Source organism: Podarcis tiliguerta (assembly GCF_965153285.1).
Source record: "Podarcis tiliguerta genome assembly, chromosome: 4".
Classification (NCBI taxonomy): Eukaryota; Metazoa; Chordata; class Lepidosauria; order Squamata; family Lacertidae; genus Podarcis; species Podarcis tiliguerta.
This window is the reverse complement of record NC_139537.1, coordinates 23688150-23713378: the sequence shown is the minus strand read 5'-3', so window position 1 is coordinate 23713378 and position 25229 is coordinate 23688150. Positions and strand designations below refer to the sequence as shown.

At 40.0% G+C, this 25229-nt stretch overlaps 1 protein-coding gene across 9 annotated transcripts in view; it reads right to left on the bottom strand.

Moving 5' to 3' along the window:
• The window catches only part of TNFRSF19 (TNF receptor superfamily member 19), a 53034-nt gene extending 35820 nt beyond the window's left edge, over positions 1 to 17214 (bottom strand). Inside the window, exons 1-2 of one of the 9 annotated variants that reach the window (XM_083436683.1) lie at positions 17078 to 17214; positions 16734 to 16822 (exon numbers count right to left, since the gene is read on the bottom strand). The gene's annotated coding sequence lies outside the window, so the exon portion shown is untranslated. Of the gene's footprint in view, positions 1 to 9272; positions 9489 to 16733; positions 17055 to 17077 lie in introns of those variants that run through there. The other 8 variants (XM_083436687.1, XM_083436684.1, XM_083436688.1 and 5 more) reach the window with 8 other exon arrangements.
• Between the last annotated feature and the right edge of the window lie 8015 nt (positions 17215 to 25229).

Genomic DNA, 25229 nt, shown 5'->3' with positions numbered 1-25229 from the left:
CAGCTTTTCTTATATATAATGGGTCATACACTTTAAAAGCTGGGTATGCCAGCTTTTTATTATGATCCAGATATATTACTTTTATATATCTATATCTAAGGCTGAAAAAGAGCAGCCATATAAATAATGTCTGAATACTAGGTACCCATCCCATTCTTCAGTCACTGATCTCTTCCTCACTCTCAGACTTAGGGCTCTTGGGTTCTAGGTGAGCTGCAGCAGTCACTTCCAATGACTCAACCACAAGTGCATATAACTTCAGGTGTGCAAAATAGCCCCCACAAGGCCTTCTAAAAAAAAAATCTTCATCTCATTTGTGCCCGAAGAGCTATGTGCACATCTCACATGATTATGTGCTTGATTTCTGGGTCTGCTGATCCCAAGGGCTAGATGACAATTAATGTTACTGTTGGTAACAAGGCAACTGGCAGACTGTAATGCAAAATAAAACAAATCACTATTATAATATCCAAGTGCACTCCTTTTTTTCTAGGTTTCCAGTTTCAAGAGGCCTTTCATAAAATCCTCATAGCACAGCACGCTGGTGATGCATGCTTACAACTTATATGCTTAATTATGGTATTTGAAAATTCAAAAGCTGGTAATGATAAACTAAACTAAATAGGAACAATTGTGATATATGGCAATACTATGATAATAAAACTGTACAACAGAACAAGAGGTAACCAACTTTTTGGTGCCCATTTGCAGTTATAACTGTCAGTTATTATCTGATCCCATCCAAAGGCTTGGACTAACAAATAATATATTAAAAGAATCAGAAATTAAACTAGTATAGAAAAAACATCATAGCAAGTATTCTATCAGGTACTTTCTGGAGAGCAGAAAGGATAGGGTATAAATTCAATAAACAATAATCATGCTAAGATAATGGAATGAGTCTTACTGTATTTACCTGAAAAAGACTCATTCCATTGCTGATCCCTCCCAATTGGCTAGTCACTTCTCAGGTAGTGGGACAGACAGAAAGGCTCGTTCCACTGGCATGCTTTGACACATTTGTACTTTTTGTTCCATCTGCTCTAAGTTTTTCCAATCAATAACTAAGGGAAGGATCTAAATATAATAAAATTAAAATCTGCCTCTGTACCCAATTATCTCTGGTTAACAAATGCCAGCAAAATAATACAAAAAAGTATGTGTACATATTATTTTATATTATTTTATGAAGCTTTCTACAGAGATATTATTTTCTTATGCAATTCTTTGAGTATTTTTATGTTGTTGTTTAGTCGTTCAGTCGTGTCCGACTCTTCGTGACCCCATGGACTAGAGCACGCCAGGCACTTCTGTCTTCCACTGCCTCCCGCAGTTTGGTCAGGTTCATGTTTGTAGCTTCGAGAACACTGTCTAACCATCTCATCCTCTGTCGTCCCCTTCTCCTTGTGCCCTCCATCTTTCCCAACATCAGGGTCTTTTCCAGTGAGTCTTCTCTTCTCATGAGGTGGCCAAAGTATTGGAGCCTCAGCTTCACGATCTGTCCTTCCAGTGAGCACTCAGGGCTGATTTCCTTAAGAATGGATGCGTTTGATCTTCTTGCAGTCCATGGGACTCTCAAGAGTCTCCTCCAGCACCATAATTCAAAAGCGTCAATTCTTCGGCGATCAGCCTTCTTTATAGTCCAGCTCTCACTTCCATACATCACTACTGGGAAAACCATAGCTTTTACTATACGGACCTTTGTTGGCAAGGTGATGTCTCTACTTTTTTTTTTTTTTTTTTTTTTGATGTCTAGAAGTATTTTTATATTGAATAGCAAATATAACATTTTCCTATGAACATTGCCAAACCCAATACCAGTGTCAGGAATTTCACATGCAGAAACTAAGTCGTACACTTCAAAAGCCAAACATTTCACATCGCATAATTCTACTACTAGCCTAGTACATCTGCTCATCTTGCTGTGAACTCTAAGCCGATTGCCTCATCTATATATTGAATAATTACTCAGCCTCCAAAATAGAGCAATTCATCAAAAGGCTCTGAGTTGAAGTTTACAACTGCTGGAACTTCCAAAAAGAAGTCTGAGAACATCTGGATATTAAATTTCAGAGAACTTGTTTAGCCTCAAAAGTTGCAAATTCTCTTGAGTACTTTACAGCAGATACGTCTGAACTTTCTAATCCCACAAGTTTTATAGGCACTTTTCAATTCACAGAAACATCTCAGGAGACGGCTCAGCTAATATACGTAGGAAGAGTATTCAATGTAGCATGCAGTATGATCCCTGAATTGGAATATGCAGCAATAACATAGTGCTTTTCACAAAGAAAATTAGATTAAAAAATAAAAGGACTGGAACATACAAATAACTGACTGAGTTGCCTGGAAGCAAGTCTTGAAAGGAATGAAACTGTGCCAACTGCGTGTTTCCTGTTTCTGTCTCCAGTTCAAACATTTCTGGTTTAAAAACAGACATTACTGCACTTAATAATAGGCTGCTATTGGGCAAATTTGTTCTCTACTGCTATCAAGTGGCACTGTACTGATGTCAGTTGGACACAAGCCATTCAGTCTATCCTTTTCCTGTGTATACAGAGAGCAAAATATGTCCAGAAATGTTGTATCCCAAATCCAACTAATATAGACATTTTGTTTCTACTTATTAATATTAATAATGAATTTTAATTAACAATAAAAAACTTTTTCTCCTACCAAGGGATAGCCACATCAACATAAAACATTCATTAGAAAATACTGTTTTGCAAAGGAAATCAATGTTTCTGCTAAATTGTCCAAATCCTAACTTAAGCTGTGATCTGTCCCCATCCACATCTGATAGCAGCCAGTAATATAAGCACATGGGTGCCTAAAGAGAAGTACTGTATCTCCCAAGTTTGTTTTAAGTATAACAAGAGAATAATTTTAATGTGAATGTAGCTATATATCTGGGATACATAATCCTTCATAACTTTTACACCAAGTTCCAAAACATACATCAGTCTGCATGTTGTGGTGGGCAGCATTATATTTTGTTTTTCCATATGTAAACATGCAACAGTTTAAAACTACAACACCTATTGTTTCATCCAGTCAGACTCCATGAAGTTGGACCTCTATTTCTCATTTTCATTCTGTATGGTTTAGAATAACTAAAAACTGTTATTCCATTACATTGCTTTAGAAAAAATGGTCACTAAGTATTTTAAAAACTTTGTACAGCCCATATTACTAACAGTATGAACACAGGATGTGAACTGCCCCGAGACCTCTGGGTATAGGGCGGGATATAAATTCAATAAATAATAATAACATGACAAATAAAAATGATCAGCTTAAGTTAGAGATAAAATATCTTATAAAGCTTGAAATATTCAAAAACCTCAGACTTCTTATGCTATATTCTGTTTGTAGTGCATGCAGAAAATTAATAGGCAAACAAATAGGCTGTAAGGTTTTTATAATTATTTTCATAGTGCTGTCAACATGCGTAGTACCTTTCAAAGTTGAAGCAAAGACAGATCTCTTCCTCAAGGAACTAACAGTGCAGTCCTATGCAATACATTCACAAGCCCCACAAGTTCAATGGAACTTTGTCCCAGGTATGTCACATATAGTTTGCTGCCTTTCAAACTAGGTTTCTTTTTGGTAACTGGGTAGGGAAGACAAAGAGAGAGAGAGCAGTGTAGAGGGTGGTAGTATTAAGTTGACATGTTCAATCCCCCTGCCTCTATTCATCTCCCCACAAAGCTGAAGTACCACATGCCATGCCAGTGTGGTGTTTATTGGTCTAAGACCAGGGAGACCAGGATTCAAAACCCCACTCAACCATGAAGCTCACTGAGTGACCTTGGAACAGTCACTGCCTGTCAGACTAACCTACTTCACAGGGTTGTTGACATCCATCTATCTCAATAGACAATGGAGTATGCCTCCAGGGATGAATCAAACTGTGTTAGCAGCACTGAAGTGACCTTCCCAGAGCACAAGCCTGGGCAGTATGTATGGAAATCCTGGATTGGCGACAAGACACCTCCTCCCCTGCCTCGCTGATGTGGTCCAAAGGAAAGCAGAGCAATACATTTGGCACCAGCTTGGCTGCAGGAGTTGCTGGAAGGAGGCACCATCCAACCATCTTAGGGCTCCACTCCAGATTTGTGTAGGGTTTACCTCTTAGCCTTTTGTTCTTCTGAAGTTATCCTGCAAGGTTTAGGATAATTGTTTTCCTTCTCCTAGATGGGCTACCTTCCCAGGGTGACAAACCCCATCTGCCCCTCACTTCCCTCTACAGAAAGTGCAGAAACCACCTTATTGACCATTGGACCCACTATTGGGCTTGTCTGCTCAATCTGCCAGAGACTGTCTTCATAAACAGAAGAAGTCCCTAACTCACCAAGGGTTTGAGATCCATCAGCTACCCTCACCTGGTTTGATGGGATTAAAGAAGGGGCAGAACTATGTACTCTACCTTGAGCTCCTTGGATAAAAGGTGGGGTATAAATGCAATAAATAAGTAAAAATAATACGACTAACTATTCAAGCTAACTACTCTTTGTTGCTTTACTATTACTGCATTTCTATTTGTAAGTGGTGCAGTGCTTAGACTATTGGACTAGGACAGGGGAAATCAGGGCTCAAACCCCTAAGCCGTGAAACTGACTTGGGCCAGTCACAGTCTCTCAGCCTTACCTACCTCACCAAGTTGGTGTGATAGATATATAAGAACATACAGGGGTAAGTAGTTTCAAAAGCAGCAACTAAGCTTAAAATATAGCTTTCATATAAGTTGCGTGTATGCCAACCCTAATTTCTTAAAATCAAAAGCATCTGTAGGAGTCTGAAATCTTATTTGGAGAATCAGATTTGGGAGAAGAGTCTGTTTTTCCACTTAGCATTGTCCTCAGGCTACCCAGGAGCCTGAACAGATGGGGATGCAAAACCCCCACTCCACCCCAAGTTTAAGCAGTGCATAATAGCTAGGATAAAAAGCTAAAGCTAAAGGACCTTTAAGGACCTGACAGTTAAGTTCAGTCGTGAATGACTCTGGGGTTGCGGCATGCATCTCGCTTTACTGGCCAAGGGAGCCGACATTTGTCTGCAGACAGTTTTTCCAGGTCATGTGGCCAGCATGAGTAAGCTGCTTCTGGTGAAACCAGAGCAGCACACAGAAATACCATTTACCTTCCCACCAGAGTGGTACATATTTACTTGCACTTTGACATGCTTTCGAACTACTAGGTTGACAGGAGCTGGGACCGAGCAATGGGAACTCACCCCGTCGCGGGGATTCGAACTGCTGACCTTCCGATTGGCAAGCCCTAGGCTCAGTGGTTTAGATCTCAAGAAAGAGCTATTTTAGGGATGCCCAAACTCTTTGGCATCCCCAGTGGGATTGCATTTTTTTATTATTATTGATTAGACCCTTATACCATATCACAAAATAATTTTTTTAAAGTCCCCCTAGTTTTGAAAACCCTGGGCTAAATAACAGGGAATAGGTGTCACTGTTGAGGAAACAGTAAATATGAGCAACTTCAAATGTATTGGAAGTTTGTTATGGCTGTACTGTTTCTTGATTAGTGTTCTGGATAGGCTTAGCTACACTGAAATCATAAATTGAAATGGTTGAAATTACTGTCACTCTAAAATGTTCCTGCTATCATCTAATTTCAGGTATTCATGTGTGGTAATTTGGTATAATTTCACTGTATGCATTTCCTGATCTTACTTTACAGCAAATATATTTTGTATTTATGTCAATTACATACAGTTAACACAAGGAAAACACTATGGATCTAATAAGCCAGACAACACAACACAAACAGCTCAGGTGGATAACATAATACGTATTTATGTAGCTACAAGAAAATATAAACAGATGTCATGGAGATTAGCTTCTGCAATTAGCAAAATACAACGTGTAATAAATCAATAAAGCATTAATCTATCCCACTCAGCGCCTCCTATCTGCTTCCCCCAGCCTCCTCAACTTATAAACCTAGTTGCACAAACTTGACATCAATAAAGGCTCCTACATTCATATCACCAATGTATTTTCTTTAGATTTCACATGCAAAGAGAAGAGGAACAATGTCTAATAAAAAGATACTTGACTATTGAGTCCTGGCCTCCTTGACACATAAGCTTTTGATAAACCTCTCACACTTTCCCCAGGCAATCCTTATGTTTGAGAAAAGATTAGAACCTCCACTTCTCCATACTATTTGAGCACCACGGGGAAAAAGAATACCATAAGACGGCTAAACAACAACAATGCAAGTGCAGAAGATGGCCAGTGTCAATAATATAGAATTGCATGAATCTACACTCTTTATAAACAATAGACTTTCCCATTTTGCCAATTCTAAATCCCATTTTTTAAAAAAATTCCCAGCACATCTGGAAGAACATGTCTATAATAATTATAATAATAATAATTTATTATTTATACCCCGCCCATCTGGCTGGGTTTCCCCAGCCACTCTGGGCGGCTTCCAAAAGAATATTAAAATACTGTGATACATCAAACATTAAAAGCTCCCCTAAACAGGGCTGCCTTCAGATGTCTTCTAAAAGTCTGGTAGTTGTTGTTCTCTTTGACATCTGGTGGGAGGGCGTTCCACAGGGGGGGCGCCACTACCGAGAAGGCCCTCTGCCTGGTTCCCTGTAACTTGGCTTCTCGCAGTGAGGGAACCGCCAGAAGGCTCTCGGTGCTGGACCTCAGTGTCCGGGTAGAGCGATGGGGGTGGAGACGCTCCTTCAGGTCTACCCTATCACATGTTTCCTACACTTTGGGATGGTAGACCTCAAGTAACCTGAGCTCTGATATGGGGTCACATGAAAAATATATTAATAGGTTATATTGATAGATTGGCAAAAGACTTCTGTTCCTCTTTTTGTTATGCTAAAAAGTATAAAGGTCTTTTGAACAAATAAAGTTTTTTAGGTAGTTAATGAATTACTCCCCCATATTTCCAAATTCCAATAAACTAGGTTAAATATGAGAACCCATTCTAGAAATGAAAGGTAAATGAATGGGTGACCTGGCAAATATGAGGTCTGTCTTTTCTCCCTAACCACACCAACACATCCAAAGGCAAAGAGTCAACTGCAGATTGTTGAATCAACTTCTAATAAATCTGCAATTAAGGGTAATGCCAAGCAGCATATTGAGCCAAAAAAAGGAACATCAAGATCCCACACAGCCACAGACCTTTAGAACTTACTTCTATGTAGTCTGATTTATTTTTTTTACCAGCACAGACAAAATAGCTAACCAAGCACTACTACTTTGTTAAGGGCAAGGAAAAAAACTCAGCAGCAACACGTGTACTTACTATTACATACAATCCATGCCAGCAGATTTTTTTTCCCAAAGGCCAGTGCTTCAAATCCCTTTCTGACATAGTGTATAATGGGCTACAGTTCAACTGGTAAAGTTATTGCCAGTTAGCATACACTCCCAGCTGTTATGATTTATCATACCACGAAATAAGGTATAAACCTTGCACATTGGCCTGATCCAGCAAGCTCTTCTTTTATTCTTATATTCAAACAATTCTTTCTTACTTTTGAAGTAGTAACATTTATTACTGCTGATTTACTAAAGGCTACTTTATAATTAGAGATACTTTTGAATTTGTCAAATTCAACATTCAAAGTAAGGGAGGTTGCACATGTATATCAGCAACATCTATGTGCATATTTGAGCTTATTTTAAATGTCAACTATTTTGAACCCTTCAATTTAAGGCACAGGGCAGAGGAACAGAAGGCACCCATGTCTGTTATCTTTGTTAAGCTCAAACCATGGGTTTGTTGTTGCCATCGCCATAGCTCTGGGTATACCATACCTATGGGAGTTTTGGTAAAATTTCTTCTGTACAGGCATATATTCCTGGTATCTCTATTCCACTAAGTTAAAGGTCTTCTCCGCATCCACCAACACCATTCCCAGTGGACATCTGGCATGGGAGAGACTGCCCGATTTGAAGCCACCTGTTTGGGAGGCTTTATGTGCTACAAAATCTCCAACTGGATCGGTTGTTGTTACCCCTCGACACAATTTTGCACTATTTGAGGGCTAGCTGCTATCTGGTTGCAACATTGTCCCATTTGGAAAGCCAAATAATGCTTCATTTATTTGAACTTGCATGAAGTAATTTTGCCACTTCTCGTCTCCATCCGGGCATTTGGGTTTAAATTAAAGTTCTGAAGTTATCTGTTCTTAAGCATCTATCTTGTTTGATAGCATAGTTATACCCATACTCCAATATTCTGTATTTAAGACCTGCCTTTTCATCTGTGAATTGACAGCCTTTGTTTGAGTGGGTATAATTCTGTAAGTACAATTTATATTTTCCTCTTTAGGCTTGTTTGTTACGGGCAGAAGAGACACATAGCATAGTAAAAAGAAGAAAGGACAATTCCACTCAGAGTCTCTTGACTGGAAAGAGAGCAACTTAAGTGAGAATTCAGCAGGCAGCACCAGCAAACTGCATTGACACACCAAGGTTTCAACTATTTAAGAGCTACACACTGAAATCCTTATCCGGAAGCAAGCCCCACTGGGCACATTGATACTTAATACCAAGAAAACACACACAGGATTGTACCCACATATAACTGAAAGGTGGGAGCATAAGAACCCACAGAGCATCTTACAATTACAGATTGCTGTGGGGGGTTGGTGTTAAACATTAACACATCCCCAAAAACAAAACCATGCAGCAGAACAATAGTAAGGCCATAGCACTACAATAGCAAAGCCATATAAAAACATTGTCGGAAATTAAAAGCTCAGAATAAGAGGAGGAAGTCAAGTATAACCAAGGAAACATCCCTAGGGAGGGGACTTCTCAAGTCAGGGCGCCACCACAAACAAGGCTTTCACTAGGTGACCTTAACAGATTTGAAACAACCCTGGGTACTGAAACCATCCCTCCCCTGGCTGGCATAACACAATCAGAAAGCATGGTCTGACGACGACCACCCACCACCTTCTAGGGGGCTAAGCGGGCCAGCGCCCAAGCGGGAGAACTGGACACTGCGTGTATTCCGCCTTGGGTTGCGCAGCGGGAGAAAGGCGGCATCCAAAAGTTGGGAAATAAATCCCAATATCGAGCAGCTAACCACGTTCTCGGCGCCGACTGCTCCCTCAGCCTCCCAGGCAAGGCAAACCCTTCCTATAAAACCCTCCCTCCCGCCTCCGCCTTTCCCTCAGCCCCGCTGCTGCCGACGCCTTTCTGGCCACCTCGCGAAAGCAAAAGGGCTCATCCCTCTCCCCCAGCTCCAGGACGGCTTGTGCCTCACCGTCATCGTGGTCGGCGAACGAAGCAAAACCCACCAGGAAAGGGGAAAAAAAAAGCTTAGAGGCGGCGGGGTGTCCGTGACCGTTAAAAGTTACGCCAGCCGCCCGCCACCGGCTGCTGCTGCCGCCGCCGCTGCGCGAGGCTCCCATCCAGCCCCACAGCGGCTCCTCCGCCTTCACCAGCCAACCAGCCCACCCGCCGCCTCTCTTTCTGCCCCGCAGCTCCCTCTCGTAGCCTAGGCAACCACCCGCCGCTCCACCTCCCTCTCCGCGCTGGGAAGCACGGGCCAATCGCAGCCTGTCACGCCACGTGACCCTCCCGGGAGGCGGCAACGCTTAAAACTCGAGGCGGACGCAGTGACGGTTGAGGGGGGAAAGCCGTTGGGGCCTTCCCTCAGCGCCTGCCCCCCACGCGCCGCTTGGCAAGAGGAGGGAGTTTTAATAGCCGGGTATGTGGTGGGGTATGGTTTCTATTGAGTGCGGCTGATAAGGGTCCCCTGCTCTCTTCCCCCCACCCCCGCCACGAAATTAAAAGGCAAAGGGGAGCGGGGAGCCGTTTCTGTGCTGTGGGCTGGATGAAACATCGGTAGTTTGTGCGTCGCCACCCTTCACCCCTTGCCTACCCCTTTTATATTCGGTATTTCTGATCTTGCAACGCAGCCTTGCGAATTTCATTTTGCAAAGGTCACCTTCCTGGGGCAGGTGATAATTAAAAGCAATATAAAGATATAATTCCTACCGCAGTGATAATCCTATGTAAATGCACCTGAGAGTGAGCCCCATTGTATACAGAGTCAGATTTACTTCTGAGTAGTGCTGCAGGAAGGGATGGGATGTCTGTTTCTCTTCTCTCACTGCTACCTCCCTCCCCTCCAGTTTTATCTATTTATGCTAGTTGAAAGAACTGGTGCAAATCATGCCCAATAAGGGGCATTTGGATGGTGGGAAGTGGGATTAGTATTATTATTAATTGAATTTATATACAACCCTATACCCCGACGTCTCAGGGCACTTCACAGAAGAAAATCAAAATATAAAACCACAAAATACATAATCAAAATAAAAACAACAACCCTAATAACCCCCCAGTACCCCAAACCATATTTTAAGAGGGCATAGGATCATCACAACATTTAAAGTAAGACAATTAACAAAGCCATTGGTTTCAAAGACCATGATCTCAAAAATGTCTTCAGGAATATTTATTTGCAACCAAATTGGCTGGGTGCTTTTCTAATACAGTTAAGCTGCGTCGTAATTGTTTACTGGTTCTTCCTGTGGTGCTTGGAATAACCTAACTACCAAAAATGCAGGTGTAACTAGAATTCACCATATAGGAGACAATGGAAAGCAACAAAATGAAAGTCCACATTGCACCCGTTCTACAAACTCTGAATAGTTAGGATGCAAGTGAATTTACACAGGTAATACTGGCATATCTGCCTGGTTGGCATTGCTGTATAAGACTTGCATAGGATTGTGCTGTTATATATTTACACTGAAAATGCACCTGGGACCACCAGTACGACTGCTGTGCTTTGAACAAGAGTATTGCTCACTGCTGCATGTATCACTAAAGCTAGTGAACTAGCCACAGTGCACAAATACAGGGCCATCTACAAAGTTTTTGTGCTAGTGCAAATTTGCATTTGGATTTCTAGGACAGAAAAGCCATCACTGACTGTCTTTGGTAATATTAGATCTTTCATTGTGGAGTAGCAAAGAGAACTTGACTCCGATTGCCATGTTGTTTTCTATCAATCTTTGGGATTAAAGTGTCAGTCACTTGCTACTACTGAAATATCTTGCATATGCCTGACTCTTCATGTGATGCAGTAGCTTTCAGATATTCTGCCTTCAGGAAATCCTTTTCATTTCAACTTGTTTCTTAGGGAAAGCTATGTAACCCCTGCAGAAAACAATGTATCCTTGAACATGACTCTTGCCTTCACCCTCCCAATTCCTATTGGACTTTCTATTTACCCTATGTGAATGAAGAATGTACCCTAGATAGAACATACATAATATTCCATAGGCTTCATTTCAAAGGTCGCTGAGGGTTCTCTGAGTGTTTTGCATATTCAGATCCATTTAAGGCACCCACTCTTACTTCAGACCAGACCTTCTGATGTGATTACTTCAAGGCTTCTCTGTCAATTTCTGTACTCTGAAGACATGAGCTACATGTTACATTTGGCATTTGCACAGGTGAGGCCTGAATCAACTATAATTGCACCGAATATGTGTTTAATCTCCCACATTAACAGTTTGGTCCTCTGCAGATTTTCCATTGCACTACTCTAAGAGACAAGGTGCGCTAGAGGTGTACCTTTTTACAGAGAGATAACATGAAGAACTATCAGAAGCAGTGACAACCTAATCCCTGCAGCCATCCTATGGAAGCAGCAGCTGTTTCTACCAGGAAACATTGGATGTTCCCTTCTGTTGTTGTGGTGCGTTCTTGGCTACATGAGTAAGAGCTAGTCACCCATGAGCTTAGGAAATAGGGAATGATTTCTTGAGATTCTAAGAAGCACATTGATAGACCAGTGGATTTAATAGTCCTGTATGAGTTGTAGAAAACAAACCAGCTCTTTGTTATATCTGGTGAAGAGTTCAGTGTAACAGCAAAGCTTACTCGCCTATTATTGTTCGACTTTATTGCCTAATTTTAATCACTTGTGGAAAAGCAAGAATGATCTATTTGAGATGTTAACTGAACTGACCCTTAAGAGAAAGCAGAAGTATATGGAATATTATCTGTGTAGCTCAATGACAGAGACAGCTCTAAACGTTAGAGTCTAAAGACAGATCTGTACTTGTTATGACAGCTGTTGGAAACTGATGTCAATATTATATTACAGAGTGTTTTAGTAATCTTTACTTCTACTAGTCCTAAAATATGTTTATGGTGTTATTTGAGACAGTTTGATTGTAGGAAGGAATCAATAATTGCTCCCATCTGTTGAGTAAATAAATAGTATATGTACATGTGGCTTTTGAAGTCAGTTTTGTTGAAAACATTGTGCAAAGGATTAAAGAATGTTTGTGTAGTGCTTTGGAAGTCTAAAGTATTATAAGTGCCAGGTATTATTATTAAATCCTGTATGAATCAGGCCCATGAAAGACTAAACCACCAGCGGGTTTTTTAAAGTGGCAGAATGCTGCACTGTGTTTTTTTATGTTATGCTTTTGCTTTTTACATTGCTTCTGGTTATTCTGCCTACATATCTAGTTATTTATACCTTTCACATTTGTATCCTGCACTTTGAGGAGTTCTAAGTATACAGTGACTTTATTTAAACCATTTGTAGTCCTCCTTTCATTATCAAATGCTCAAGGCAGCTGACAACAAAATCAAACCACAATTAAAAATATCAGTTAGAAGCAACACAAAAACCCCTCCAATAATACCAACAGCAATGGTAAAAAATATTCCATAGCAGTAAGTTAAAACCAATACAATAAAACCACCATATAAAAACCAAAATTCTTCTTTAAACTGAAGTTTTGTTGTTGTTCATGTTGCTAGTTTCTATAAGGCCAGTGGCAGGTGGGGATAGGGTGAGACATATTTTCCACAGGAGGGAATTCCAGATTTTCAGGGGCAGCCATGAAAAAGGTCCTCTTCCTCTCCCAACCAAGCATTTTAGGGGATGCTGGGACCACAGGAGGGCTTTGAATATGATCTCAACAGAGTTGCAGAATTTATACCATTTTGTTTTCTTCTTACAACTCATGTAATTTCACAGCTAGTTACCCATCCAAGCACTGAACAGACCCAGGCCTGCTTCGCTTCAGCAAGATTGTGGGCTCATGTTCTTTCAGATCTGGAGCAACTTTTGTCTCTAGACCCAATTCAAAGTGCTGCTTTTGACTTAAGGCATTTCCTGGCTTGGGATCAGGGTACCTGAATGACTACCTGTCCAGCATATTGGCATAACTGAACCTTAAGATGTTGTTTTGGGGTTGTTTGGGATGCCCTGTAGTGTGAAGTGTCAAAGAGGCCTTCTATGGCCTTCTCAGAAGTGACAACATCCCCAGTTATCAGCTTTCCTAGCTTGCTATCAAGTTGGGTGTAGGCCTATTTTGCCAGGCTTTAAATCTGTTCTTAATTTGATTTATTTTAACTGGTTTACGTTTTTTACGTTGTTCTTATATGTTGCGTTGACACTGATTGGAGGTTTTTTCCTAATAATTGTCACACAGAAGGTTTTTTGTTTTTTTTTAAAAAAAAAACAAACCCAAGATTGTAGCTGGTGATGGAAGAATAATTCTAGAGTGGGTTCTGGAATTTTGCTGGAACTCTGTTTAGCTACCATTAAAAATGTTTTTTGGTGGCTGCGGTGAAATTATTACTTAGTGTGTGAAAGTTATAGGTATCAATTCAATAGACAAGTTCACTTATTCCTATTAAAATCAATAGAAAGGTGTGTCTAACTTTGTATTAGATTGTGTCTGGTATGTTTCCAGAGTGACTGTGTTTCTAGAATGTGAAATATTGGAAGGGATATTAATTGCAGCAAAGACAGGGCATGCTTATTTCCCACCTGGCTTCTGAGATTGCCCACCTGTTTAATATATCTTCAGAAATTCAAGTGTAATTTATAATAAAATGAGGGCATCCCACTGACATGACCTAATGACAATTTACTACTTTTTTGCTTTAAAAATTCCATGCCAGCTGTATTTCAAAAAAGGAAAATATGGCATATAAAATTGTTTATGTCATTAATGGTCACTATATTAACATGTGATTGCACTAACCTAGTTATCAATATTGCTGATGTGCCAAGAGTTAAAGAATTTGATAATCCACCACTATCTTCTAAAGATACTGAATAAATTAAAACTGATGACAGGAATTTTGACTATTTTAAACAGTCCTTTTAAAGTGAAAAGTTGTTGGAGGAAGAAAAGACGGAGCAAGAGACCTCTATTAGATAAAATTAGTAGTCTTTGAAATATTTATATAATAACCTACAGACCCAAAAGAAGAGGTTGTGAGAAAAAGTTGCTAGACATATACTCTTAGACAAATCTTATAACAGTCAATTAGGGCAGATTATTGATTATTGATGTAAAATTAAACCCTAGAAAAGCTTGATACTATATGTATTGCCCTGATAATAGCCAAAAGCAGCCTTGTGGAAAAATAGATTTCATGAATGGATTGTGGGTGGGTGGATTGAAAATGAGTTTGTAATAGCAAGGGACTCCAATAGGTTAGTAAATAAGAAAGAAGATCCCAGAGGCACTGAATTTACCACAGCACATCTTCTGTAACTGATTATACTGTTGCTTCAATATATAATTTAGTAAAATTAAGAGAGCAATATTTATGTTGATCACAATGTGCCTGTGACAATAAAATTAGTGTAGGAAGAAAAAAAAATGTTTTATTTTTTTATTTTTGGAGATTGAATACTAATCTGTTATAAAATAAGGATATAAAAGAAATTGAAATGGGGAAATACTGTAAACTTGTTCTAAAAAAAATAAGTTGGGTAACTGTACAGAATCTGTTTAAAGCCTCATGAGAGTCATGTCTTTAAGTTGTAGCTCTAAAAGCAGGAAGAAAAGACATTTAAAATATTGACAGACTTTACATTAGGGTTCTTAAACAACTATCTGGAGACCTAAATTGATCCCAGTTTACTGTATGGGATGAGTTCTTTAAAATTATCATCTATCCAGTTTTCATGCATGCAGAGCACCAGCAATTGAGGACCATATTTTCAGAAAGTCTTCCATTTAAGTTAATAAAACAACTAATATTCTTCAAAGTATATAAATGTTTAGCCAGAGGTCATGGTATAGATTATCAGTCCTAAAAAATATGGTCATGATCTCATGTTGAGAGGCTGGGTTTTCAAACATAACATCCAAAACCCTTTAACAGATGTTCAAGACTAAAATATGTTAAGAGCAGTTAATCCTCAGTTAGCATGTTTTAGGTATTAGCTGCTTTTCTTTTTAAGCAGGAGTTAGTGATCTGCTTTATATTTCATTTCTTTTACTCTCATGTTGAAAAATACTGGGATTTGTTAATTCTCTTTATTTAAAAAAACCCACACCCTGAAATTGTTTGAAGTATGCAGTGTCTGATTAAGATACGGAGATATGAACAAGCATATAATATAGCTTACATTGTTTTTCCTGTTTAAAATTCAAAAAAATAATAGAGTGGATTTTTAAGAGTGATCATCAGATGAAAGGCAATAAATAAAATAAATAAAGTGTGTGTTAATCTTATTTACAAATAAAAGTAACATTTATGATATTCTTTTTATGATTAGTAGGCCCTTAGTCTGTAATCCTAAACATAGGGAGTAATGCCTATTGGATGCAGTGGGACTTACTGAGTAAACATGCTTAGGATTGTGGTGTTACTACTAAAACGTAAAACTTTTAATGAATATATAAACATGGCCATAAATTGCCATGATAATTATGCATTGCCTCCCAGAGACATGCATGCGTTGTTTCTTGAATGGATAGGATTGCAACTGTGCACACTGATTTTGTGCCAATGCAAGGGTTAGCGCATTGAGTGCTTCCAGCATCTCCATCTGTATATGGAGCTGTCCTGACAATGTACGGTAGTCAGTTGGAGAACCTGACAGCTGGAGAACCTGGAGAACACACAGACACGTGGATTGAAGCCAGAATTTTCAATGCTACGACAAGATACAACATATAATAACTTCTTGGAAGTGTATCATTGAGTTCAACAGGACTTACTCCCAGGTAAATGCGTAAGCATGCTTATTAGAGAATAAGCTACACTGAATTCTGTGGGACTTCATTCAGAGTAAACATGCAAAGTTAGAGTAGTTGTGCTCTTTATTTAACACATACAGTTTATAGTTCAGTGTTTTCACTTCATGGACAACTCCATTCCATTTTTTAAACACATTTGCTTAGAGGTGAGCCCCCCGATTTCAATGGAACCCTAAGAGTATATAGCATGAGGGTAACTAGGCATGGAGTTACAAGTACAGATCATGATCCTCAAATAATTTCAATACATATTCCATTTATTTTCTGAAATTGTGAGAATGCATATGTGTAAAGATATCAGCTGCTTATGTACTCACTAAGCAAACCTGAACAACTCTTAAGATTTACATATGTAACTTTTTTATGTATTCCAACTGTGGATTGAAAAACACAGAGTGTACCAAGAACACTAGTTACTATCAGTGCTTTCAATTTCTTTTCTGAACCATGTTTTGAGGTTTATTCTTATTAAAATATCGCACACTAAATTCCCCCAACAAGACTGTTGTTAAAATATTTCCTACATTCAACCATATGCCTTTCTCAAACTGTAATTATCTGCATGGATGTTTAATATCATTTATTCAACTTTCAAGCTAGCTTTTGTTCCATTAAAAAAAATCAAAACCGACAGCCTGTCAATACATTGTAAGATTAAAATGAAATAAAAAATACAGTACCTGATGTATGCCGTTGTTTATCCAATAGCCACCCTTTCTGCAACTGAATTTCACTCTGCCAGAGCTTCTGCATTAAATGCCTTCATCTCCTTAAAAAAAAAAAAGTATGTCAGCACAAGCCCAGGCAAAATTCAAATCCAGGAAAATAAAATTAAGCAGGCAGATCAAAGGGAGACGAGCAGTGCCTGTAATCTGATCAGTGATCTGTTGCCATACATCAAAGGCAGTGCTTGGGAGACTGGAGAGAAAGAACTTTCTTTATAGCAGGTAGTTGTGCTCCATTCTCTGCCTTTCTCTTGTCTCAAATACGGTTAATAAAAAGTCATTGCTATAAGCCCACCTACCCTCCTTTTTTGTTGTGAGGAGGGGAAAAACATGATTCTTGGAGCTGAATGGCTGGATCTGTAGTCCTCTCTCTCTCTCTTTTCTTTTTGTTCCCAAGCTGTGCTCGTTGTGGATTGTGTGTTGGAAGCTTTCCCCAGTGCCAGCGGGTTCCGCTTTATGCCTTTCATCTTGCTGAGCTGATCCCATGACATCATTCAATGCTGTGGGACTGGTTGGAGAGCTATAATACAGCCTGTGGGGAAACACAGCTGAACTGCAACAAGAGTCTGTGCAGTTTTTAATTGAGTTAGCTGTGGTAAACAGTGCAAGAATGTCCTTCAAAAGTTTCTGTTATTTGGAATTTTCATATGAAGTCACGAAAGAGGCAGTGCATTTTACATGTCCTTGTGTAATAAAGTTATCAGATAATCTTCAAGTAAGGGTATCTTCCAGCATTGTGACTGACCAAAATCAAATTTTCCCACACGGGCTTAAATGATAAACTTGTAGGATGATTTGTAACAGCTGCCAATAAATTACCATTGAAACCACCAAAAGAAAGACCAGATTCCCACACTCAATTCCAGTACCAAAGAGGCTTTAGAGAAAAATGTCCTAATAAGTCTACAAATTTTTAAGCAACTTGAATTCAGTTGGACACCAGTGTGTTCTGAATGGGGGGGGGGGGGACATAGTCCAAGCTGTGCACGTTTACTCAGAAGTTAGTTCCGCTGATTGGGACTTCCTGATAAGTAAATCTGCATACTCTCACAGGATTAATGTGAACTGGATGAACTATGACAGTAAGAGGGAGCCTTTGGAGACAATTGCATTGCTTTGCTCATCATGGCTACTGGTACCTTGTGCAACACTGTTAAGTACTTCTGTATCCCTTAATCTGTTCTTCTTTCTTCTGGTCTTGCTGGATGCTGATTTCTTTCCTCTGTTGTCTGGAGTAGCATTGATGGGAAAGTACTAATATGCTTATGAGTAAGCACAGGGACAGGAAGCACATGTCGTCACCAAAGTTACTCAAAGCTCCACCTTCTCAACCACCACCACCACCACACACCTGTGCCCATTTTTCATTACTGGGGGAAAAAATTATGTGAGCAATACACCTCTACTCACACAGTGAACATGTGAGGGTCTAGATTAACCTTGTGCAACCTAATCCCCCCCCCCCGATGTGTTGGACTACAACTCCCATCAACCAAGCCAGTACAACTGGGCTAGCTGTGGTGAATGGGAGTCGTAGACCAAAACACCCAGAAGGAACCAAGTTGGAGAAGGCTGATCCAGCTAAACAAAGCATTGTCATTAGCAAGGCACAGGTCCTGGTACAAATCTATGGTCCTGTTGACTAGGGGATTTGAATGTAGGACCCTTCACTGGACTGCAGTCTGTGTCATCTTGTAAGTAGGAGAACAAAAGGCCAGGAGCCAGTCTTGGTCTGGAGCTGGAAGCTGGAAAGAAACAGAGGCTAAATTTGCTCTTTGCTCTCCCCCCCCCCAAAAAAACCCAACAACAACAGTGGGGCGCAAGCAAGACCTGTTATAAATTTGGTCAGTCCTTCCATCTTATGCTCGCATTATATATGTGTGTAAATAAAGCCATATATCCTAAAGATGCCCCAGTCTCCAGTGACCTTTATTCCAAGGAAATCAAACCCTGAGTAAGTGCCGGCAACCCTGGAATCTCTCACAGCTCAGAGACTGGGGTGCACGCAACAATACTATATCTTGGAACCACTCAATGAAAGTGACTGGCAATAAATTTAGGACAGACGTAAGAAAGTACTTCTTTACTCAACACATAGTAGTGACTTTATGGAATCTGCTGCCACAAAATGTGATGATGGCCACTGGCGTAGATGGCTTTAAAGGGGAACTAGACACATTCATGAAGGATTTGTCTACCAATGGCAATGAGTCATGTCAATATGTAGCCTCTAAGTTCAGCAGTATGCCACTTCAAATTAGCTTCTGGGGAGCAGCCATGGGATCATTGTGAGCTTCCAAGTTGGCCATTTGGGCTAGGATCTTTGGTTTGGTTCAGTGGAATTCTTATTGTGTCCTGATCTACTTGCAGGGAGGGTTGGATAGAAATTCAGAACTTTCATATTTTGCACTAATAATGCACAAATAAAACACCCAAACATATATAGTACAAAACATGCTCAGTTTGAATGCTTTATCTGACCTTGATATCTGAGTGGTTATATACTTGGGATTTTGATTTTGAAAAGGATATGAAAGAACTTTGTAACTATGAGATGGGGAACTTGTGGTTTTTCAGATATCAATGAGCTCCAAGTTCCACCAGCCCCAACCAACACTTCAAATGATCAGGAATCATGTGAGTTGTAATCCAATACCACTGCGGTGGGAAGGTAAATGGCATTTCTCTGTGCTCTGACTTCCGTCATGGTGCTCCATTGTTCCAGAAGCGGTTTAGTCATGCTGGCCACATGACCCAGAAAGTTGTCTGTGGGCAAATGCCAGCTCCCTCAGCCTGGAGCAAGATGAGCACCACACCCCATAGTCGCTTTTGATTAGACTTACCCCTCCAGGGGTCCTTTAAAGGGTAAAGGGACCCCTGACCATCAGGTCTAGTCATGACCGACTCTGGGGTTGCGGTGCTCATTTCGCTTTATTGGCCGAGGGAGCCGGCGTACAGCTTCCGGGTCATGTGGCCAGCATGACTAAGCCGATTCTGGCAAACCAGAGCAGCGCACGGAAACGCCGTTTACCTTCCCGCCAGAGCAGTACCTATTTATCTACTTGCACTTTGACGTGCTTTCGAACTGCTAGGTTGGCAGGAGCAGGGACCAAACAATGGGAGCTCACCCCGTTGCAGGGATTCAAACCGCCAACCTTCTGATCGGCAAGCCCTAGGCTCTGTGGTTTAACCCACAGTGCCACCTTTACCTTAATCCAATAACACCTGGAGAGCCAAAGGCTCCCCAATAATTGTAAGCAAAAGCCATATGTATAAGTAGGTGTGGTTATGAGCCAATAATAATAATAATAATAATAATAATAATAATTTATTATTTATAACCCGCCCATCTGGCTGGGTTTCCCCAGCCACTCTGGGCGGCTTCCAACAGAACACTAAAATACAATAACCTGTTAAACATTAAAAGCTTCCCTAAACTTCCCTAGTAAGGACAGTAATTTCACCCCCTTGATAATGTTGCATTTCGCAGCTTTATTTTATTTATTAAATTTTACAGTCACTTTATCTTGCCAGGGTTAATCCAAAGCGATTTACAACCAACCAAACATACCACAAACCCCACACAAATACATTAAAACCAAGGGGAAAGAGAAATACATTAAAAATACCCACTTCTAAAACGCCGCATATAAAGGTTTTTGCCTGTGTGAATCTGTTCTGGTTTTTTTTTAATTGGCTGTGGATAAGTGTTTGTTCTTGAGAACTGGGATACGCTAATAAAACACCAGCATGATGTGGATGAGCTGCCATGTGGGTGAAGAGGGAATGGGAAAACCTGGGCACTAATTCTTGAAGTTCAAAGTTCTTAGAACAACCAGCTTGAATGGAAAGGAAGAGCAAGAGTAAAATGGAGCTGGTCTTTCAGCAGAGATAATACTGCTGCTGCTGCTGCTGCTGCTGCTGCTGCTGCTGCTGCTGCTACTGCTACTACTAATAATAATACCCCCCACATCTGGCTGGGTTTCCCCAGTCACTCTGGGCAGCTTCCAGCACTTACCCTGTATCCCATTCTCATGGCCAACTGGTTGGAATGGCTGCACCTAGGTGTCAGCTGAGGGAGAAATGAGCCCAATGGAGCTGGTTGCCCAGCAGAGCCAATGCAGTGGTCCTCTTCCTGCTCCCCATTTCTCTGTCTAGTGCAGCCTGACTGAGATCTTCTGGAGTCAAAAGACCATAAACGACGTTGATTGTTTCCAGCCTCCTGGTGGCCTAGCCTTGACTCCTGTGTTGTGTGAACTTTTATATGACCTCAAAAGTCTCCCCCACCCCCTGCTATGAATTCTTTATACAGAGGAGTGGCTTTAATATAACTCTTGATAGAGGCTCATAAAATTTTTATATGCTTTATTTTTTCCATGTGTGTATCAATGGAAACACTATATATTTTAGAATTAATATGGTCTCTATTAAACTTAGATTGTAAACAGGCTTATTTTTAAATAGCTTGAACTAAAATGTAATCAGTATCTCATTTATTTTCTTTTTAAAACTGGGGCACGATCCTGCCAGAGATAAGCACTGTTAAGATACAACGACTTTAGCGGATGTGCTAAGAATCTTCTTAGATCTCTCCCACTGAAATAATAGACTTCAACGTGGTATATTTTTGTCAGTTTTTTGTTTTGTTTTTATACACTTTGCACTTGACTTGCTCCTATCTGTTTTAGTCTAAATGTGCTTGTACCTTATAATAATTCCACACAGTACAGCTATGAGAAACCTGCGATTGACTACATGAAGTATAATAATACAACTGAGAAAATTACAATTTGCAAGAGGTAATAATCTTGGAATTAAGTAAAAATCAAAGACCAGAACATTTCAAGTATTTTAATCTAAAACTTTAAGAGGGAAGGTGAAAATTACAATTTGAAAATTGTTAGTATTCATAATAATACTGCACGCTTACAGAATGGTTTAAAAAGTATACATCTGGAGCCTGGCAGTCTAGCCAGCCCAGTTCCTTGTTATCCTGTTTCTGTCCACTTGGCTTAAAGGTTATTAAATAATAAAAGGTTACTTTGCAGCTATATTTTTTGTCCAAACATCTATGAATACTTTCCAAAATGGGTCATGGCTATTTGTAACACATAGAGAAAGCTGTAACACACAGAGAGAAATCTGAGATTACATGGTTTCCTGTAGATCTACATGCAGCTTGTAACAGAGGCTGAAACAAAATTGCAGGCATTCGGAATCTTTCCCAGGATCTTTCTACCCAGTCATTCAAATCATATGCTGAGTGCATTTTAGCCTTTACACAATTCTCTTGCAAAAGACAGTAAAGCGATAGTAGCACATTGTCCTCTCCTATCTAACTATCAAAGTCATTTATGATACTGTAACACAACATTTTGTATTTCTTCAGGCACATTAGTAAGATTACTGAGGTGGTCTTACTGAGTAATCTTATACTCCAATTATGCCAGCCCCCGGGAGGGAAGGGCCAGTGAAAGGAGATATGCTGGTGCATCAGCTGCCATATTCAGTACTCATCCAGTTTAGAAGGGGGAAACACAGCATGTGGAAAAGTCCCCAACAGTGCCCCATTCTGCTGGTTTGTCTTTGCCGGTGGAACAACTGCCCTGGTAGAGTGTTCCACTGGTACATCTAGGATGTTCACCAGCATATCTGTCATGGTAGAAGCTTAACTGGCATTCTGCAGATGTTGTGGGACTTCTACCATATACCATTAACATTCAATTGGATTATCCTGATCATATGGCTGCTGTGTTATCTATTCGTTTTTATACAGTAATAGCATAGGATCACAGCAAAGTGCCTTATACCAATTCAGACCATTGGTTTGTCTAGGTCAGTGTTGTCTACACTGCCTGGAATGCAGCTCTCCTGGGTTCAATACTGGGTACATTCTCAGTCCTTCCTGGAGATGCTGGGGATTGAAGCCTGGGACCTTCAGAATGCAAAGCAGATGCTCTGCTACTGAGTTTATGGCCTTTTTGCTATTCTCTGCAAAGCAGAGAATTTAGAAAATCAAAGAAAAATCAGTGTAACCATTAAAAGTAAAGAACAAAGAACAGAAGAGCAGATAATCGATGGAATTCCCTTCCACAAGAGGCAATGATGGCCACCAACTTGGATAAGCTTTAAAAGAGGATTAGATAAATTCATGGATGATAGAGCTATCAATGGCTACTATGGGCTTTTCTACATTTACTTTTTGCCCCACTCTTTCTAGGCAGAGGTCCATGCTATTACGCTCCATGTCTGAGAGTTGAGGTTTGGTTTCCCCCAAGCTTTCTCTATGAAAGCCCATTCTTTAAAGCTGAATCAGAGCAGGTTTTCCCTGGATTGACATTTGCTCTGATTGAGCTTTAAGAGCAGGTTTTCATGGGGTAAACCCTGGAGCAAAAGCAAGGGTGCTTGGACATGGAGTTTTAAATTGTGGGCCATGCTTGGAAAGAGCAGAGGAAATGAAAATTTGGATAAGCCCTACCCCTGATGGCTATGTTCTATGTTCTACGTAATTGTCGGAGGCAGTATTCTTCTGAATACTAGTTGATAGAAACCACAGGAGGGAAGAACACTGTTGTACTTTAATTCTGCTAGAGGGCTTCCCATAAGCATCTGGTTGGCCACTCTGAGAACAGGATGCTGGACTAGATGGACCATGGGCCTGATCCAGCAGGCTCTTCTTATGTTCTTAATTTCCCAGATTTCCTTCATGGGAAGCCCAACATATTGTTCAGATTGTTCAGTTCAGAAAGGAACTGAAACAAAAATTTTGCTTTGGCCTGGTTTGACCTCTTCATGAATGAGTGTAGCTGATGAAGTTGGTAAAAGGCATTGTTGGCCACCCCTGCTACCTGTATATTCATAAACAAAGATGAATCCCTGAAAAAAGCCCAAGTGAAAATCTGATGTTTCAATAGGAGGACAACTTATCCATAACAAGCTCAATACCTCAAAGGAGGTCATCTAATGCAACTCCCTATTCAATGGAGGATCAAAAATGCAGGCTGCAATTGCAGTAGCCCTGACAGATGGCTATCCATCCTTTGGTTAGATGCCTTCAGCACAACCATCTCCCTCTCACTTTCCCCCCCTCCATTTTTTTAAATAATATTTATTAGAAGTTTAATAGCTACAGAAAAAAAGGAAACAAAAACAATAAAAAATTTAACAAACAGTACATCGAAAATAAAAAGAAAAACAAAAAAACCCAATACATTAAAACAACAAGAAAAACAAAAACATTTAAAAACACATCCAATATTTCCATATCTTTACCTTTCATTTACTTGTTTCATCGACCTCCTCACACCTCCCTTTTTTGTATTCTAGTTCAATTTAGCTATTTCAGCAAATCCTTTCCATCTTTCTCAATTTTTTGTTCTATAATTTATCTTAACACAATCTAACTTTAAATTTTCCACTTTGGCCCATTAACAATCAGTTTTTGCTTAATTCGTTATAACATTTCTGCTAAAACCATATAACCTCATTCCAGCATTCTTCTAACATTCATTAATTTTGCAGTATTTCTGTAAATATACTTTGAATTTTTTCCAATCTTCTTCCACCGACTCTTCTCCCTGGTCTCGGATTCTGCCAGTCATTTCCGCCAATTCCATGTAGTCCACACAACCATCTCCCTCTCAAGGCAATCTGTTCCATTGTCAAATGCCTCCGATCACTTAACCTTCCCTCCCACCCAAGGGCTGTAATGCTGAAGGTTCTATGTGTGGCATTCTGTCTCTGCTTCTTTGATTACAGATGAGCAAGCCTATGCACAACCATTATAGACAAGGCTAGACACTGTCAAACTTTAAAAATATAAATATCCCAGTAAGTACCGGTAAATGTATTTCTGATTTTTGCAGATTCCCCTCTTCCAGCATCAAATATTTAGGTAACTGCCATTAGGTGACTGTCCCAAATGTTTTAGGGATTGTCTTCTGGGCATTGCATTTGGCCTTTAACTGGCTTGCCTTGGTATGTCTGGAGAAGGGAGAAAGAACATATGGCCCTACAGATGTTGTTGGCCAATGGTTTGTGATGGGAGTTTTATTTCAACAATATCTAGAAGGCCACAGGTTCCACACCTCTGGTTTACAGCATGCAGTAGTAACACAATTATGTTATGCTCATGCTCATCCTAAATTACATCTAAAATGAAGCTAAGATGGGAAAACACGAGGAAACTCTCTTACAACTTCATATCTGATGGTGTTTAAGAGGCTCTGTACTAGCATGCAAAACTTCAATAATGTAACATTCTTTCTGGAGACTTTGGTGCAATTGAGTTCATAAACTGACTTCCTCAGGCTATTGGCGTTAGATCAACAGTGTCTATTAATATAACAAACAGAGAACGAGCTAGGCTTAAGTTTTTGAAGATGACTTATTGAGTAGCAGCAGACTGCTGAATTTTTAGTGTAAGACACTGCTCTTGTCACCATTTCAGAG